The 17,166-nt window shown below is 34.3% G+C and overlaps 1 protein-coding gene across 1 annotated transcript in view; it reads left to right on the top strand.

The window, feature by feature from the left end:
- LOC115221814 (sterol regulatory element-binding protein 1) overlaps nucleotides 1-17,166 on the top strand; it is a 91,519-nt gene that overhangs the window by 16,991 nt on the left and 57,362 nt on the right. The gene's annotated exons all lie outside the window — the stretch shown is intronic.

Raw genomic sequence — 17,166 nt, 5'->3', positions numbered from 1 at the left:
GTATGTTTAGCCATAGAACATTTTAACCTCTGTGATTAAAATTTGCTGATGATGTAAAATGTATTTGTCCTAGAGAGTCCCTAAATTTTTGAAATTTAACATTGGTAAAATATAGTGTTTTCAATGCTGCAGAATAAGAAGTGTTAGACATGGTTATTTTCAATATTTTTAACATCTAAGGCAGCGAGCTGGGCGAAATGCTTAGCAGTATTTCCTCTGTCTTTACGTTATGAGTTCAAATTCCGCTGAGGTCGACTTTGCTTTTCATCCTTTTGGGGTTGATAAATTATGTACCAGTTGCATACTGGGGTCGATCTAATCAACTGGCCCCCTCCCCAAAATTGTCTGGCCCTGTGCCTAGAGTAAAAAAGAATATTTTAACATCAGAAATATCCACAATGTGGTAATTTAGAAAAATATTGGGTTGGCTATCATTATTTGGCTGAGCAAGTACAAGAGATATAACAGCATGTTGAGCTAGTTGTAATGTGTGGGTATGAGAAACTTTTAATCAGTCAGACCGTTTCATAGTCTGAACAGTACATGTCTGTGGTTGTTACATTGGTTATTTTCTGGTGAAAGATCAGATTATGCAGTCTTTAAGTTAGTTGGCAAGAGGAGAAGAGGAAGTGCCTATGATCTTTGCAGACCATCCTGGAATGGTGAAATACCCATTCTGAACATGTTTGTTGATTAAGGTGTGCCAAGAAAAACATATCCTCTGGTCTGAATGTTTTCAACAAATTAACTTACAAAGTAACTGCATCATGATGTTAAACTGGTTCTATGTTACAAACTTCCTGTATTTAAGTGATCTCATTAAAATTAAATTAAAATCTCCCATCAAAATTTCATCTAATTTATATTCCATATATCAGCTTAAAAATGACAACTTTTTTATTAAATTCTTTATTCTCTTCAAAATTAATTGAAACAAAGGCTATGAATTCCAACAGAAATATGATAAGAAAAGGGTTAAGTGTCTTGTTATGTATGCATAGAATGGGTGTGGCTCAAGTCTGTTATCTTTTTGTAGTATTATGTCAAGCTACAGTAGAAGGAGACTTAATTGTCAATTTATAATTGTAAGTTGGCATTGCACTACAATATTATTTTTCTTTTGTTAGCATTTTATCAATTTAGTACACTGTATTTAGGCCAGCCCACACCTTGTGAGTGGATTTGGTAGAATATATATATATATATATATATATATATATATATATATTATATATATGCAATAATTTTAGAAAAATAAATAAGTAAATGAGTGGAAATTTTACTGGTGAGTGTGTTAAATTATAAGGCACTAAAAGAGAATGACTCTCCCCATACACAAACAGAATATGCTTCAACACATGAATTCACATAAAGAATCTTGCAACCCAAATCCAAAAATGAAATATATATATATATATATATATATATAATATATATATATATATATATATATATATATATATATAAAGGGTAAAAATCCCCTTTGGTCACAAATGACCATGGGATTGCACCTAGAATGTTCCCTTCTGGGCAAGGTTGTTTTTGGAAGACCAGCAGTTACCCATGCATTACAATCTCCCTTCTCCATGCCACTGATGTTGTCCAGTGGAAAGGCAAAAGCCAATGCAGCTTGGCACCAGTGATATCGCAACTCATTTCTACTGCTGAGTGAACTGAATCAACGTGAAATAAAGTGTCTTGCTCAAGAACACAATACAAAGCCAAGTCTGGGAATCAAACTCACAACCTCACACTTGTAAGCCCGGCACTCTAACCACTGAGCTATGTGCCTTCACACACATGCTCACGCGGTAAACTAGATTATATTATGTAAAAGCTTCAAAAGGTTTCATGTAGTTTATGTAAGTTAGTCATACTTAGTTGTGAAACTGAGGTAATGGATGCCCACATACATGACAAGCTTCCTCGTTTCAGACTGTATAATTTGACTCACTGGCCATTGGTTAACCAGCGGTTACATTAGGTGACTTTTGCCCATAGTGCCGAGCAATGAGATTGAGCATTAGCAAACCATATGATTATGATGCATGGCACCTTGGCCAAGAGTCTTCTACTATAGCCTCGGGCCGACCAAAGCCTTGTGAGTGGATTTGGTAGATGGAAACTGAAAGAAGCCTGTCATATATAGGTATATATATATATGTATGAGTGTGTCTGTGTTTGGCTTCCCCCAACATCGCTTGACAACCGATGCTGGTGTGTTTACGTCCCCGTAATCTAGCGGTTCGGCAAAAGAGACCGATAGAATGAGTACTAGGCTTACAAAGAATAAGTTCTGGGGTCAGTTTGCTCGACTAAAGGTGGTGCTCCAGCATGGTCACAGTCACATGACTGAAAGAAGTAAAAGAATATTCCCACACAACTGTATTTGTACTTATATGTGTGTGTGTATATAGCTGAAAATTACAGTAAAACAAAAGATGGAGACAGGTGCATAAACAACAAACAGGTGTATTAGTTTAACGGTCGAGAAGTTGAGAAAGTCTTTTACGTTTCGAGCCTACGCCCTTCAACAGAATTGAACATGAGGAAATAAACGAGAGAGAGAATATATATATATATAATATATATATATATATATATATAATATATATATATATATATTTATGTATGTATATATATATTTATGTATGTATATATATATATTTATGTATGTATGTATGTATGGGTATGTATCTCTGCATGTGTATATTATTTGTTGTTTAGCCTTGTGGGATTCCAGCCATGACAAACTTATCTTTTTTGTATATGTAAGACCGTATTGTTCAGTGTTTTTAAGACAGTAGGGAATAATTAGAGGGAGATTTGGCAGTTATTTCTACCAGGTTGAGCAACTAACTATGAGATGTTCAATTGTTGGTTTATATGTTGTGTATATAACAAATATATGTGCACGTGTGTGTTTGCTAGTCTACTTATATTTATTGGAGAGCTTAAATTACTGTTTGATGATGATGATGATGATTGTGTGTGTGTGTGTGGGGAGGTGTGTAAATGAGGAAGGGGATCCTCTATATCCATTATCTGTTCATAACTCGTTTCCTTGTCCCTAAACTACCTTAACCTATTGTTAGGGGCAACAACCATTTGTATTTTCTCTCTCCCACCCCGCTAATTTATGATAATCATTATTGGCATCATTATTAGTATTCTTTGTAAATGCCTTCCCAGATTATTGGATTTTTAATCTATAGATTATAACTTTTTTATGGATTATGATTATCTAGGGTCAGATGGCAGGGTTGAGATTATCTAAAAAAAGAAATATTACCTTAATCTGTATGCTAATTAGGACTAACATTTTATTTGTTATTAGTTTATTAGTTGTAGCTCATGGTTTGACCTACTTAGCAGGCCTATAGATTTAGCAACATGGATATTCCATGGCTCTGCTTGACTGAAGACTGCACTCTGGCAAGAGTGGTTTATTGTTTGGAATGCTGTGTGGCAGTCTAAGCATGTTATATTTACTGTACTCCCCTATCCTTTCTTGTGAAACCTGGTAGTGACTGAGTGTGATGGTGGTCTCTTAGCTATGTTTGTTGAAGACTTTAATGCTGTTTATGTTTATATGAAGAAGTGGTGCGAGCAGTTAGAGGAAACCCTCACCATATCACAGTTCACCTATCGCAGTTTATTATTCAAGCTTGCGGTGATTCCTCAGTGGTGTTGTTTTGCATTTATAATAAAATAAATATATTCAAATTATAAAAATAATAAAAAAAAATATACAGTACAGTACTGTTCTACTTCATGGATTTTCACCTATCGTGGGAGGTTTTGGAACGTAACACCCACAATATTCAAGGGATTACTGTATAGTAATTAGATCAGACAATTATAATAATTGGAGGAGAAATGCAAATTATTTTAGTTTCTTCCATTTTTAGTGCACCTTAACATTATGTATGGTAAGACATTTGTTTCCCAGCCACATGGTTCTAAGTTCAGTCCCATTGCGTGCCACCTTGGCCAAGTGTTTTCTTCTATAGCATGGGTTGACCACAACCTTGCAAGTGGATTTGGTAGATGGAAACTCTGTGTGTGTGTGTGTTGTGTTTATCCTCCACCACTACTTGACAACTGGCGTTGGTTTGTTCATATCCCCATAACTTAGTGGTTCAGCAAAAGAAACCAATAGAATAAGTACCAGGTTTTTAAAAAAGTACTGGGGTCGATTTGTTTGACTAAATCCACTCAGAATGTTGCCCCAGCATGACTGCAGTCCAATGACTGAATCAAGTAAAAGATAAAATATACATATTTGTGTGTGTCTGTGTGTGTGTGTGTTGTGTTTATCCTCCACCACTACTTGACAACTGGCGTTGGTTTGTTCATATCCCCATAACTTAGTGGTTCAGCAAAAGAAACCAATAGAATAAGTACCAGGTTTTTAAAAAAGTACTGGGGTCGATTTGTTTGACTAAATCCACTCAGAATGTTGCCCCAGCATGACTGCAGTCCAATGACTGAATCAAGTAAAAGATAAAATATACATATTTGTGTGTGTGTGTGTGTGTGTTTGTGTGTGGCGGGGGTGGGTGGGTTAAAGAAGCTTCTTAACTATTTGGTCTGTGGTTCAATCCTACCATCTGGGCAAATATCTTGTACTGTAGCCCAGGGTGGACCAAAGCCTTGTAAGTAGATTTGGTAGACAGAAGCCCATCGTATGTCTTTGTGCGAACCCTTATCTTGACATCATGTGATGGGTGTAAATGAGCATCATCATCATCATCATACAAGTGATATTGTTTGTTATCTGGCCATAGGGAAATATTAACTTGCCTGGAAACAGGTGAGGGTTAGCAACAAGTAAGGCATCAAGCCATAGAAAACCTACCTCAAAAAAATTATATTTGGGAAGGTGGACATTAAATGATAATGATGTTATTTTCAGTATTAACATAAATTGGATGCATGTGTAAATTTACATATAGTTTGTGTTTGAATATTGACACACCATACTATGATGATGTCATCAACAGGCTTGTTTCTGGTCTTCAACCATGCCAGATCAGATTGAATCCTAGTGCAGCCCACTGGCTTGCCAGTCCTCAGTCAAACCGTCCAGTCCATGCCAGCATGGAAAGCAAACGTTAAACAATGATGATGCATAAAACTTAAGTTATTCCCAGTGTGATAGAACAATCTAGAGAAGCGAGCTTGTGATCTTATATAATGTTGCTCCTATAGAAGTATTATAGAAGACAAAGGTAAACAGAAATTTCTTCTACTATGTATATAGAATGCTTATAATGATGGTTATGTATGGTGAAAATTTCTGTTTGAAAAGAAAATGTTGCTAGAATTGTCAGTTTGGGTTAAGTTAATCTGTTGTGGAATATTTTATTTTCTGTTATGGATTATATTTCAAACCAGTCTTTACTTAGAGGATTGTTTCTGAAATATTTAACTGTGTTTCTATCTGAAACTATATTTATATATTAGATAGTTTGCATATTTAATGTGTTATTACAATGTTAATATGTTTCTGTAGTAACTCTTGGATAGTTGACTTACTTAGATATTGAACAATCAACTGACAGGTTAATAATTCATGGTCAAGATACTTAAATCCTTCGAAGAAAAAAAAAAAGGAAAAAAATGCAGTCTACGTAGCTGTAACTATTCATTCCACAGTAAGAAAAACTCAACAATCTCACCAGTAGGAACACTGTAAAATTGACAAGTTCAGGGATAGATTTAATCCTCTTGGCTCTTGCATGCATTTAGTTAAGTTGACACTTTTGCAAAATATTCAGACCTGTCTCTGGATTGATGATAATTCAATGCATTGTTTCTCCACTGTAACAATTCATGAGTCATACTTTCTTTTTTTCTCCCTCTATCAGCTTTGAAAGTCCTGTCCTTCCTTCTCTGACTTTAATACTAATAAAGCTAACTTCACTCAGGCTTGTCCCACAGTATTTCAATTATCTCAACTCTCATTAACATTGGATCTCACCTATGTTTCTGATTATAAAGAAAAGCTTAACCCTTTTGTTACCAACCCAGCTGAAACTGGTTCTTGCTCTGAATACAAATGTCTTGTTTTCGTAAGTTTTCAATTAAAATCTTCCACCAAACCTTCGTCACAATTTATGTTCCTAGCACTAGCTGAATGATAACTAAGTTATTTTACAAAATTCTTTGTTATATTTAAAGTAATTGAAAGAAACACAGAGTGTTTCAGTGTTAAAGAAGCAGACCATGAGATGATGTCAGGTATTAATCTCTTAAGGCAATTTAATACTCTTTATAAACTATTCTAGTTACTAATATACCAACTTTGGCACCAGGCTGTATTAGTGCTTGCCTTTTCTTGGACTGAACCAGCCATGTAGAAAAGCAGAACATACTGCATAGTTCCTCCTTCACACCACCTTGCTCAGGCCTGAACATTGCTGTGGAGATATGTTATGAATTAATTTGCATATGAAGCAAGAAAAACAAAGGCTGATGACATTGATGTGGTTGCTAGGTATGGACACCTTCAGGAAAAACATTGACAAGAACTTGTAGTCTGATTAAAATGCTTTAATTGAGCTTGTTTCACAAAAGGCACTCAGAAGTTATTGGTGTTAAACTAGATGGCATGATAGATTTATTACTGAAAAAAGTTAAAGATGCGAGATACACATTTCTATCTTTTTGGGCCTTATCAGTAGCAAATATCCATTGACAACTGCATGCTAAGATAAAATTTGTTGTCACTGATATAGGAAAATAGTGATTGAAAAATTACTGGTGTTGTAGTTAGCTGGATGGTTGAATGAAAATTTGTGATATGTAACAGAAGCAGTATTAGATTAAAATAGTCATTTATGCAAATACATCATGAAAAGGCAAATTAACTGTGGTATTCATCTGGAGACTCCAAAGAGACTAGTGTTGGTGTGTGTTGGTAAGCCTTGTTTTGTTTAGTAAAATCAACAAAAAGATTTTAATGAACTTGATGTGTGGAGTGGAAAATTTTATGCTTTGGACAATGTCCTTCTTTAAGGAAAAGTTGACAGGAAGAAATTACAGAGAGATTGCAGAGTTTTACATCTTTGTTTGTATGGCTGTATTTCTGTATGCATTTTGTATGTCTCTTTGCCTTGCCATCATGCAGTCATAAGTGACCATCATCGTCATACAAGCAGCAGGTTTCATTTCCAATCTTCTGTGAAAATGTCTAGCCATGGAAAAATATTATCTTGTTTGGAAACAGGTGAGGGTTAGGGTTAGGGAGGAAGGACATCCAGTTGTAGAAAATCTGCTTCAGTCATCTCTGAGTCTTGCAAGACAAAAAAAAAACAATGGATAAGATAATAATGATATATAGAATGAAATAAATGGACCAAGAGCACACATGAAGATGGAAAGTGTCGCTGAAGAGGTCTCTGATGTGTGACGAAAGATTTTGGGACAGTGAACATGAGTTAGAATAAGGTCAGTAATAAATAAATGAAGAACAAATATATTGTGTGTGTATGTTTATTTGGCAAAAACAAAACAAAACAAAAAACACCATCCCGACATACAAGAATAATGATATATACCTTTATATATATTTATTTTTTGAAGTCTTTCTTAAACTCACTGTTAAAGTTCATTGACCTTTACCCTTGCTTTATTCTCTTCTGCTCAAAGATTTTATGGCATTTCATTGCCTCATGTTATCTGAATATTGATCTTTCTTCATCACTGGATTTCATGGTGATCATGTGTGAATACACGTGATAAATGTGGAAAAATAGTCAAAGATTTCCTCAATAACTTTTGATATGATATATTTCATTGTGTGTTGTATGAAGCATATATGTATACTTAGTGAATTAATTATAGGTGTCCATACATCTTACTATGGTAATGATTTGTGTCAGTCCCATGCTGTGGGTGGTAGAGATAGTTAGGGAGATAAGAGTGAATACTTGGCTAAAATAGTTGACTGCTAGATTCAGTATCTCATGATATTCATTTCATCCTCTGTATTCTGAGTTCAGATCTTGCTGGTGTTCACCTCATTTAGGTGTTGATAAAATAAATACTAGTAATATGCTAAAGTCAATTGAATTTGCTATATTTCCTTTCCTACAATACTTGATATTAGTCCATCACCAAAGAAACCATTGCAGAACTTAGAATCTTGAAGAAATAATGTTGGTATTGGTGTTGAAATGAGTCATTGCAAGGAAGAGTTAGCCACTCAAAAATATTGGGTGTTAGAGATCAGATGATACTGGAATGGGATGCTTTGAGTTTGCTTTGATAGTTTTAGAACTCAGGGCATTTATGATTCTGTCTTTGAGGTTTTCAGTATACATTTATTATCTTCCCAGTAGATTGATGTGTGTGTGTGTGTGTGTGTGTGTGTGTGTGTGTGTGTGTGTGTGTGTGTGTGTGTGTGTGTACACTCCCTCATCTTCATCATCATCATCATCATTTAACATCTGCTGTCCATGTAGGCATGGGTTGGGCAGTGTGACCAAAGCTGGGGAGCTGCACCAGACTCTAGTCTGATTTGGCATGGTTTCTATGGCTGGATGCCCTTGCACTCACACACACACACATACACTATTATTTCAGTGTCCACTTTTTCATGCTTGCATGGAGAAGACAGATTTTCTGTTACCTGATACCCCTCCTGCTGTCCACTCTCACCTATTTAGCAAGCAAAGTGATATTTCCTTGTGGCCAAACCCATTTTCACAGAGAACTGGAAACAAATAACATCATTTCTATGGTGGCATTTGTTAAGTACCTAATAGCCATTTAAAATGCACACACATATGCTGTTGTATCCTGTTTATTTTGTGAAGTTATTATATACTCTAAAATATGCAAAAATTTAATTGTATGTCTAAGACCTGGTTGGGGACACTCTTCTATACCATCCAGTTGTGACAGAATTGTATCACTTAACTAGTTTGTCAGTGTACAGCATTTTTTAACACTAATATATGATACTTTCACAAAATAAAAATGAATATAAGAGTATATTTAAATGGTTATCATGACTTTCATGTTATTGTTTTAAATATTTTATTAAAATTTATTAATGTCAGCAATTAATAAATATGATGGCCTCTGGTCAACCTAATCATTTTTATAAAAATAATTTAACTTCAAATTGTTAAAACTAACATGAGATTCTTTCAATTGTTAGGTCTAATTTTTGGTCTAGTTTTTGCTCTTGGCATTTGAAGTTATCTGTGTTTCATCAATTTGGGAAATATCTCCATGAATTAATATTTCTCTGTCTCTTCTTTTTTTTTTCAATGTGTTTATTTATGTTTTGTTTTGTCTTGCTAATTAAAATCAATATTGTATCACAAATCCATGTTAGTATTCTGAATTTGATGATGCAGTAATATTATTACTGCTGGTCTGCTGATAAACTGCAATGTGATAAAAAAAGATAATTGAATTATTTTTCATGCGATATTTGATAACATCTTCTTTGGTTTGGTAAAGTTTTATTTTTTATTTTTTAAGCTACTACTGGTTTTTAATGTCATTAAAATTTTCATTCACTTTATCAACATATGTTGTTAATTCAGAAATAGACTTTTTCTAAAAGTATTTTCTTTATCATATGTTAATTCAGAAATACATTAAGTGCAATGTACTTATAGATAACTGCCTTCTTGTCACTTTACAAACTGATAGTTGGGATATCATGCGTTTCTTTGTTAGTGGACAGTTGGAATATTTGTGTAGAATAAACCTTGTCACAGCCTGATAGAGTATATAATTGAGCTATAAAGAAAGAGGGTCAGTCAACTGGTAGTTTCATGTTTTAATTGGGATAACTGTGATAAATGATGGTTAGTTGTTCATATTATCATCAACATTGGCATATTTTTTCTTTGTTGATATAAACAATTATATGTTTATCAAAAAGTCCTGCTTTGGAAGTTGGAGTGTAGCTTTTTCTCCGTATATTTTTAGGTGGTTGTTTAACCCTTTCGTTACTGTATTTATTTTGAGATGCTTTGTGTTTCTTTCAATTACTTTAAATATAACAAAGAATTTAGTAAAATTACTTGGTTATCATTAAACTAGTGTTATGAACATAAATTGTGACTAAGGTTTGGTGGAAGGTTTTAATTCAAAACTTATGAAAACAAGACATTTGTACTCAGAGCCAGAGTCGGTTTCAGCCAGGTTGGTAACGAAAGGGTTAATCCCAGTTGCAGAAGTGCTTGTTGTCAACAAGTCAATTATGTGATGTAAGGTTTGGTTCCTGATGGAATCATTTTGCTTCACTTACTATGTAATATTTGCTCATAGTTAATCTGGAAATGAATGAACTCCACTGAACTGACTTTGACATTGCAACAAGGCTTTCAGATATGGGCCAACAACCTGTTGAGGTTTTCAAAAATGTATTTGTTACCCTAGCTAGTTCTTTATCGTAGAGTGCACCACATAGGCAACTTCTATGTCTGATGCAGCCTAGGGTAGTGACTAACACACTCTATATGGTTTAACCTCTGACCTTTTTATCCCAGTAGTTGTAAGGTCACTCTTAATCAAATAGCAAACTATTTAAATAGCTTGTCTAGATCAATATCCTACTTCTGACTCATCAAGCCAGCTTCTACATGGTTATCTGACCTGCTAGAAATAGAAGTCAAACCTCTCCCATAAACTACCATACCGGCTTAAAAGAAAGATGTAAATGTACTGAAAGATGGGATGGTTGTAGCTGGAATACCTTTTCTCAATCAACAGCTTACTTATACATCAGCTTATATAGTGTTGGTGTTCATTGAAATTTAATTCTTTAGTTGTTATCATGAATGTTATCTTGTACTTGGAGATAAGGAGCTGTGACATGTTGTCACAGCCCAGTAACTGACTGAAGTATAGGTTCTCATGGTTTTAAGTCTTTTTCTTATTACCCCAATGAAACAACAAATCTTCAATCAGAAGTTGACAACAGAATACTTGAGTAATGTCAGCTGTCAACACCAAACTTATTTTCACTTTAGGTGGAAGCACAACTGTGCGATTAATAAGTTTGCTTTGTAACCATGTGATTTCAGGTTCAGTACCTTTGCTATAGTCCTGGGCCAACTAATGCCTTATAAGTGAATATAGTAGATGGAAAATGTGTGGAAGCCTTTATATGTGTGTGTGTGTGTGTGTGTGTGCACATATTTGCATTTGTCCCTTATCACTGGACAAGTGGTGTTGGTTTGTTTACATCCCTATAACTTAGCAGTTAGCAAGGGATACTGGTAGAATACATACCAGACTTTAAAATAAGTACTGGATCTATTTTGTTCAAGGCAGTGCCCTAGCATGGCCACAGTCCAATGGCTGGAATAAAAATGGATAAGTAAAGCTTACTTAGTTTGCCACCTTCTTTAGATGTCTCTTATTTTCTTTTAACTCTATAGTCGTTAAACATTCTGTTTTTGTATAATTGCAAACTAACTAGTTATTGATTAAATGTGTTTAATGCCATTTTTATCTCCTCAATCATCTGTTTGAAGAGTTACTAAAGAATCTGACAACTGCTTACTTAAATAACGATTGTTTTGTCTAAAAATTTTGTTTCTTTTACCATACCATTATGTTAAAGTTGGCTTAGGGTTGGTTCTCCTTCTTGGCCAGCCTCACTATTCTCAGCTGCTTTACAAAGGATTGAAAATTATCTCTGTCCGTTTAATTTTTTTTTTTTTAAATGTAATTATTTCTGCTATTGAAGATTACAGGTTCAAATTCAGTCTTATTTACTCATTTGAAGGTAAGAGAAACTAGTGCAATTCAAGAAATATTTTTACATGAACAGCACTGATTTGATCTTGTAGTATTCAGCTGTTACATATGCTCTGCATATCCATTCAAATATAACCAGTTGGGTGTATTTGTATGGACTTAAGACAAGTTGAATTTTCATAAGTTGAGAAATTGTTGAAGCTATTCCAGTTGCCATTTATCCATATTGTTATATTTCCGTTGAAATATACTGCCTTTGTTTCAATTAATTCTGAAAATAATGAAGAATTAAGTAAAATACTGTTATTATTATTAAATTGGGTGTTTGGAACATAAATTTCTATGGTGGCACTTGTTAAGTACCTAATAGCCATTTAAAATTCATACACATTTGCTGTTGTATCCTGTTTATTTTGTGAAGTTATATACTCTAAAATATGCAAAAATTTAATTGTATGTCTAAGACCTAGTTAGGGACACTCTTCTACACCATCCAGTTGTGACAGAATTGTATCACTGACTAGTTTGATTTTGATGGAATTTAATTGGAATTTTGATGGATTTAGTTGGAATTTTGATGGAAGATTTTAAAGTAAATCATTTGGTGTCATAAAGCCAAAGACAGTCTCAGGTAGTTGGTATTTAAAGGGTTATAGAGGATTAGGAAGGGCATCCAGCTGTAGAAACTCTGCCAGATTAAGATTGGAGCCTGGTGCAGCCAGTCCTCAGTCAAATCATCCAACCCATGCTAGCATGGAAAGCGGACGTTAAATGATGATGATGATCTTGTGTAAGTGTTGTCTAGACCATAAATCTGGTTAGTCTTTTACACAATTTACCAACTGTTTTGCCTGCTATATCATAATTCTACATGTCATTTCCTTTTCTGAATCACATATTTCAAGTCACTTTCTGCTTCATTCCACTGTATTTCATGAGAGTTCTGGCTGAAATAGTATTTCTGTCTTATTTAGATTAAGTGGTAAACCAAAGAACTTGTGCCTACAAACTGATCAATATTTCTGAGTCTTCTCTATGCGTTATTTGGTTTTAGTTCAAATACAGATTTTCTCTTAACATTAAGCTGATTGAATTAATTAAATAGGCATGATCATCAGTAAATGAAAATGAATAACAATGGCTTAAATGATCTATTAATAAATATCGCTCATTTGAACCGAAGCTGTTCAGTTATTGTTTCAAAGGGTGTATTTGTAATTTATTGTGTACTATAACACACCACAACTCACCACACATACATTTATTGTAATGGGTTTGAGTTGATTTCTAATTTCAGTTAGTTCCTTCATGAAAAGCTCTACTCTTTGATGTAGAGTTTTTTTTCCTAAAGGAAAATATCCACATTCATTACACATATAAAACTCAGAGTTGTACAATACTCTCCTTTACTCTTATAGATTTCTTCATAATATAAGATGCTAATTTACATGTGGAAGATTTCTTAAATTGCAAATAATCTATGAAAATTGCTGGAACTTAAAAGGGACCAGGATTCTTTTTTCTGTAGGGATAAGAATTTTAAGTGACCAGCAGTTGAATGTTATTTATTGTTTAGCTCCATCTCAGTGCTGATTAAATGCAATATACCTATGACCCAAGGTGATGCAACCTTCATCGTACTTTTTCCTGCAATTAGGAACACATTAATTAATTCAATCAGTTTCTTTTTAATGATAGTAGCCTGTAATTTAAGCAAGGCTTGGCTGTTATTTCTAACAGTTGAAGTTTCTATGTAGAGATTCCATTGTGTCATGTGTTAAAGTTAAATTTTGTGCTTTGAGATAGATGATTTGGAACACTTAAGACTGACTTAACCCTTTAGCATTCAAACCAACCATATTCGGCCCAAATATTCTGCCAGTTTTATGTTGAACCGGCAAGATCTCACACCTACCCTACAATATTATTTTAAAATTAAACTACCACATCATCAAAATCCCAGAGCTGTGAGATAATACATGATTACTTCAAAGCAACATGAATGAATAATAAGTATTACTTTTGACTGAGAAATCTGAATCCTAAAGGGTTAAATAAATATTTGAAGACAGAAAAGATTTGTAAATAAATTTCAAGTGCTACACTGTTGGTTTCTAGCAGCAGGTGTTCAAGTTTGATTGAAAGTTGTTAATAAGAGATACCACCTATTGTTGAGTTGTAAAAATGGTGGAATTATAACAGTAAAAGAAAAGATTCCATAAAACTTATGCTTTACTGATATTAAATCAAAAATTGTAAAAGCTCCCCAAGTCATTTCTTGGCAACTCTGTTCTACCCATGCCAGTATGGAAAGCAGATGTAAAATGCCTTCACACACACATAATATAAATAATATATATATATATATATATATATATATGCATATATGGGTACAGGATGTCACCAACTGTAAACAACATGAAGTACGAAAACAAGCAAGTTAAATTTTCAAACAATGAGAGAAAAAAATTGAAAACAGGACAAGTAACACAAAGAATGACCCTTCATCAGTTGCTGGATGTCTATCTACTCCTCATTTCCATCATTCAATGACAATATGAGTCTTCGAAGACAGTTGCTCCCATAACTTCCAAAATAAATTTTGGATTTTATGGAGGGAACAAAAATAGGAGAGTGGAAACATACAAGGAAACTGAATGAAAACAAATATGGAGGGTCGTTAGACCAGAACGAGGGGTGGAATAGCGAACACTGAAAAATATTTTCTTTGGAAAGAGAAAAGATAGAAGAGATATCTGTGTATATACGTGGTCTGATCAATAAGTATCCTCACTGTTGCCATAGTAATAAAGCTGAACTACGCAGAGTGAAGCTGTTTGGCATTGATTGACCTTGAACTCTGCTGTGCATGTACACTAAATTTTAACATTTTAGCTCAGTTCTGCTGTTTTCAACAGTGCTTGTAAGGAAGGTGTGTAGTGTGTGATTGTATTAACCACGATAGAGAAGGTTGAGCAGAGAATCTGCATCAAATTTTGCCAAAAGCTTGGCGGTCCCTGCTCAGAGGCCCATGCAAAGTTTTCAAAAAGTATTTTCATCATTCTCAACATAATCAAGGAGATCTTGTGCAACTGAAACCTGAATGTCTTTTTAGTCAGCTGAAAGCAGTTTTGGCACAAACTTGTCTCGTATCCAAATCTTCTATGATAATGGACTGAACTGAACTGTAACTAACCTGCACATCCTCTGATAACTTCTGGATGGTGATTTGATGATTTCCCCTTACAGCTGCATGCACACCGATGTGTTTCTCAGTTGTGCTGATTGCGGGGTCTCTCAGAACGTTCATCAATATCGACATTTTTTTGGCCATCCTTGAAACGTCTGAACCTTCCATATCATGGTCAATGCGACAATCACACACTACACACCTTCCTTCCAAGTACTACTGTAAATAATGGAAATAAGCTAGAACATTAAAACTTAGTGCTCATGCACAGCAGAGTTCAAAGTCAATCTATGCCAAGCAGCTTCACTCTGTGTGCTTTAGCTTCATTACTATGGCAACAGTCTAGATAGTTATTGATCAGAACTTGTATATATATGTGTGTGTGTATATATATACATATGTACACACACAAACACATATATGTATATTAAGTACTCCAAAGCCAGTTGGAAGGACGGGGATCCATGTGAGCATGCGGCAAATAATTAATTAAAAAAAAATGGAGAAAAACTGACAACAAGAAAAGCAACAACACATGGACGTAGTACAAGCAAAGTATTAATAAGATGCTCAGAGAAGGAAAGAAAGGGTGTTTTATGTTTTGAGCAAAGCTCTTCTTCAGAAACAGGAGACAGAAGAAAGGCCAAAAGAAAAGGAAGACAGAGGGAAAACATCGCCTACAATCCACATGTAATTTCACAGCTATAAGGCACTTGGCTGTATAAAGCAATTCATCCTACTCAAATGGCCGGAGTCACGTAACCTCTCTACAACTGGTGGGAGGAAAATGTCATGGTCAGTTTATTTTGTAAACAAAAAATTCTGGAACAAAACTCAACAGTGAAGCCTTGGGTAAGGTGGTGTTACCCCACTTTTACCAGTACCAGTTATGTCTACAATGCACCTGCTAAAGATGTCTGAGTTTGGTAGCTTTTCCTTAGTCGGCAAATGGTGAATTCCATGTTTTCAGCATGAATTTCCTCTGATGAAGGCACTGACTGAACATTTCTGAACTCCCCTGATAATAAACCTCCCTCAAATCACACTTAAAAAAGGACATGTTGGATAATATGTTTTTGAGTTCCTAACACATAGGAAACATAGGATAGTCATTATGGGAATATTGTGGATCATAGGTGTGTTTGATCACAACAGATCTGTGGTTAATAAACAACTAGACATTCTTGATTTGTCAGTTAAAAGAGATAGTCACTAGACTTGATAATCTGTTTACATGACAGTCTTTAGCTAGAATTAGATTGAAGCTGTATATGTTTGATGTATAATAAAATGCAGATAAATATTTTTAAGCAGAGACTGCTAACAAATAGTATGAAATGCTATTCTATATTTTACTTCCGTGTTATAGCACTATAATATACACAATCAGTTATTGCAAGTTTTATTTTCCTGCCTCTCCATTGTCTAGTAATGAGCCATATCTCGAGATTCTAGTTATTCACATATCAAAGACCATTCTTCTCCTTTATACCCTGCCATGACAAGGCTGGTCAGTCACTTGACATTAAATATATCTATGTGAAGGACTATCACATTTGACCTTCAGTGATAGCATATGTACAATAACTATTTAAATTGCTCTTTGTTTAGATATCTCATTGATCTGCATAGAGGACTTTGATAAATTATCTCTTTTCTGGTTTATTCATACATACAGGCTCCAGAAATGTGGGTTGATGAAATCTTACAAAAAGATTATTATTATATAATATATGTGTGTGTGTGTGTGTTCATCTTGTTCTTTCTTATAAAACTCATCTTTAATGACTCATTGTACATCAAAAGAAACATGCTGACATTTACTGACTAGTCAGTTTTTGGCTGGTGCCATAAATAGCTGTTGTGTAAAACATGCAAACTGATAAGTTTATAAATATATTATGATTACTTGGATATGTTCTGTGACTCAATTATCATTATTTAATAGTTAATTATTAAACTAGACTCTTTGTTTTAAAGCCTCACTCAATCAAGCCTACTCTCTCTCTCTCTCTCTCTCTCTCACACACACACACATACATGTATGCAAGTGTGTATGTATATGTGTATGTTTGTTATCGTAATATGTCAACATAAAGTACAATACTTTGAGATAATTCTGCTGATTACCTTGATTACACACTAGAAGCAGTCAGTTCTCTCATTATTAATTCTTTAGGGAGCAAGGACATAAACAGTAAGAAAATGTACTAAATGTGTTTATGGCATAAAGTTTTATT

Source organism: Octopus sinensis, linkage group LG1 (genome assembly GCF_006345805.1).
Source record: "Octopus sinensis linkage group LG1, ASM634580v1, whole genome shotgun sequence".
NCBI classification, from domain to species: Eukaryota; Metazoa; Mollusca; class Cephalopoda; order Octopoda; family Octopodidae; genus Octopus; species Octopus sinensis.
This window is presented reverse-complemented; position numbering and strand designations above follow the sequence as displayed.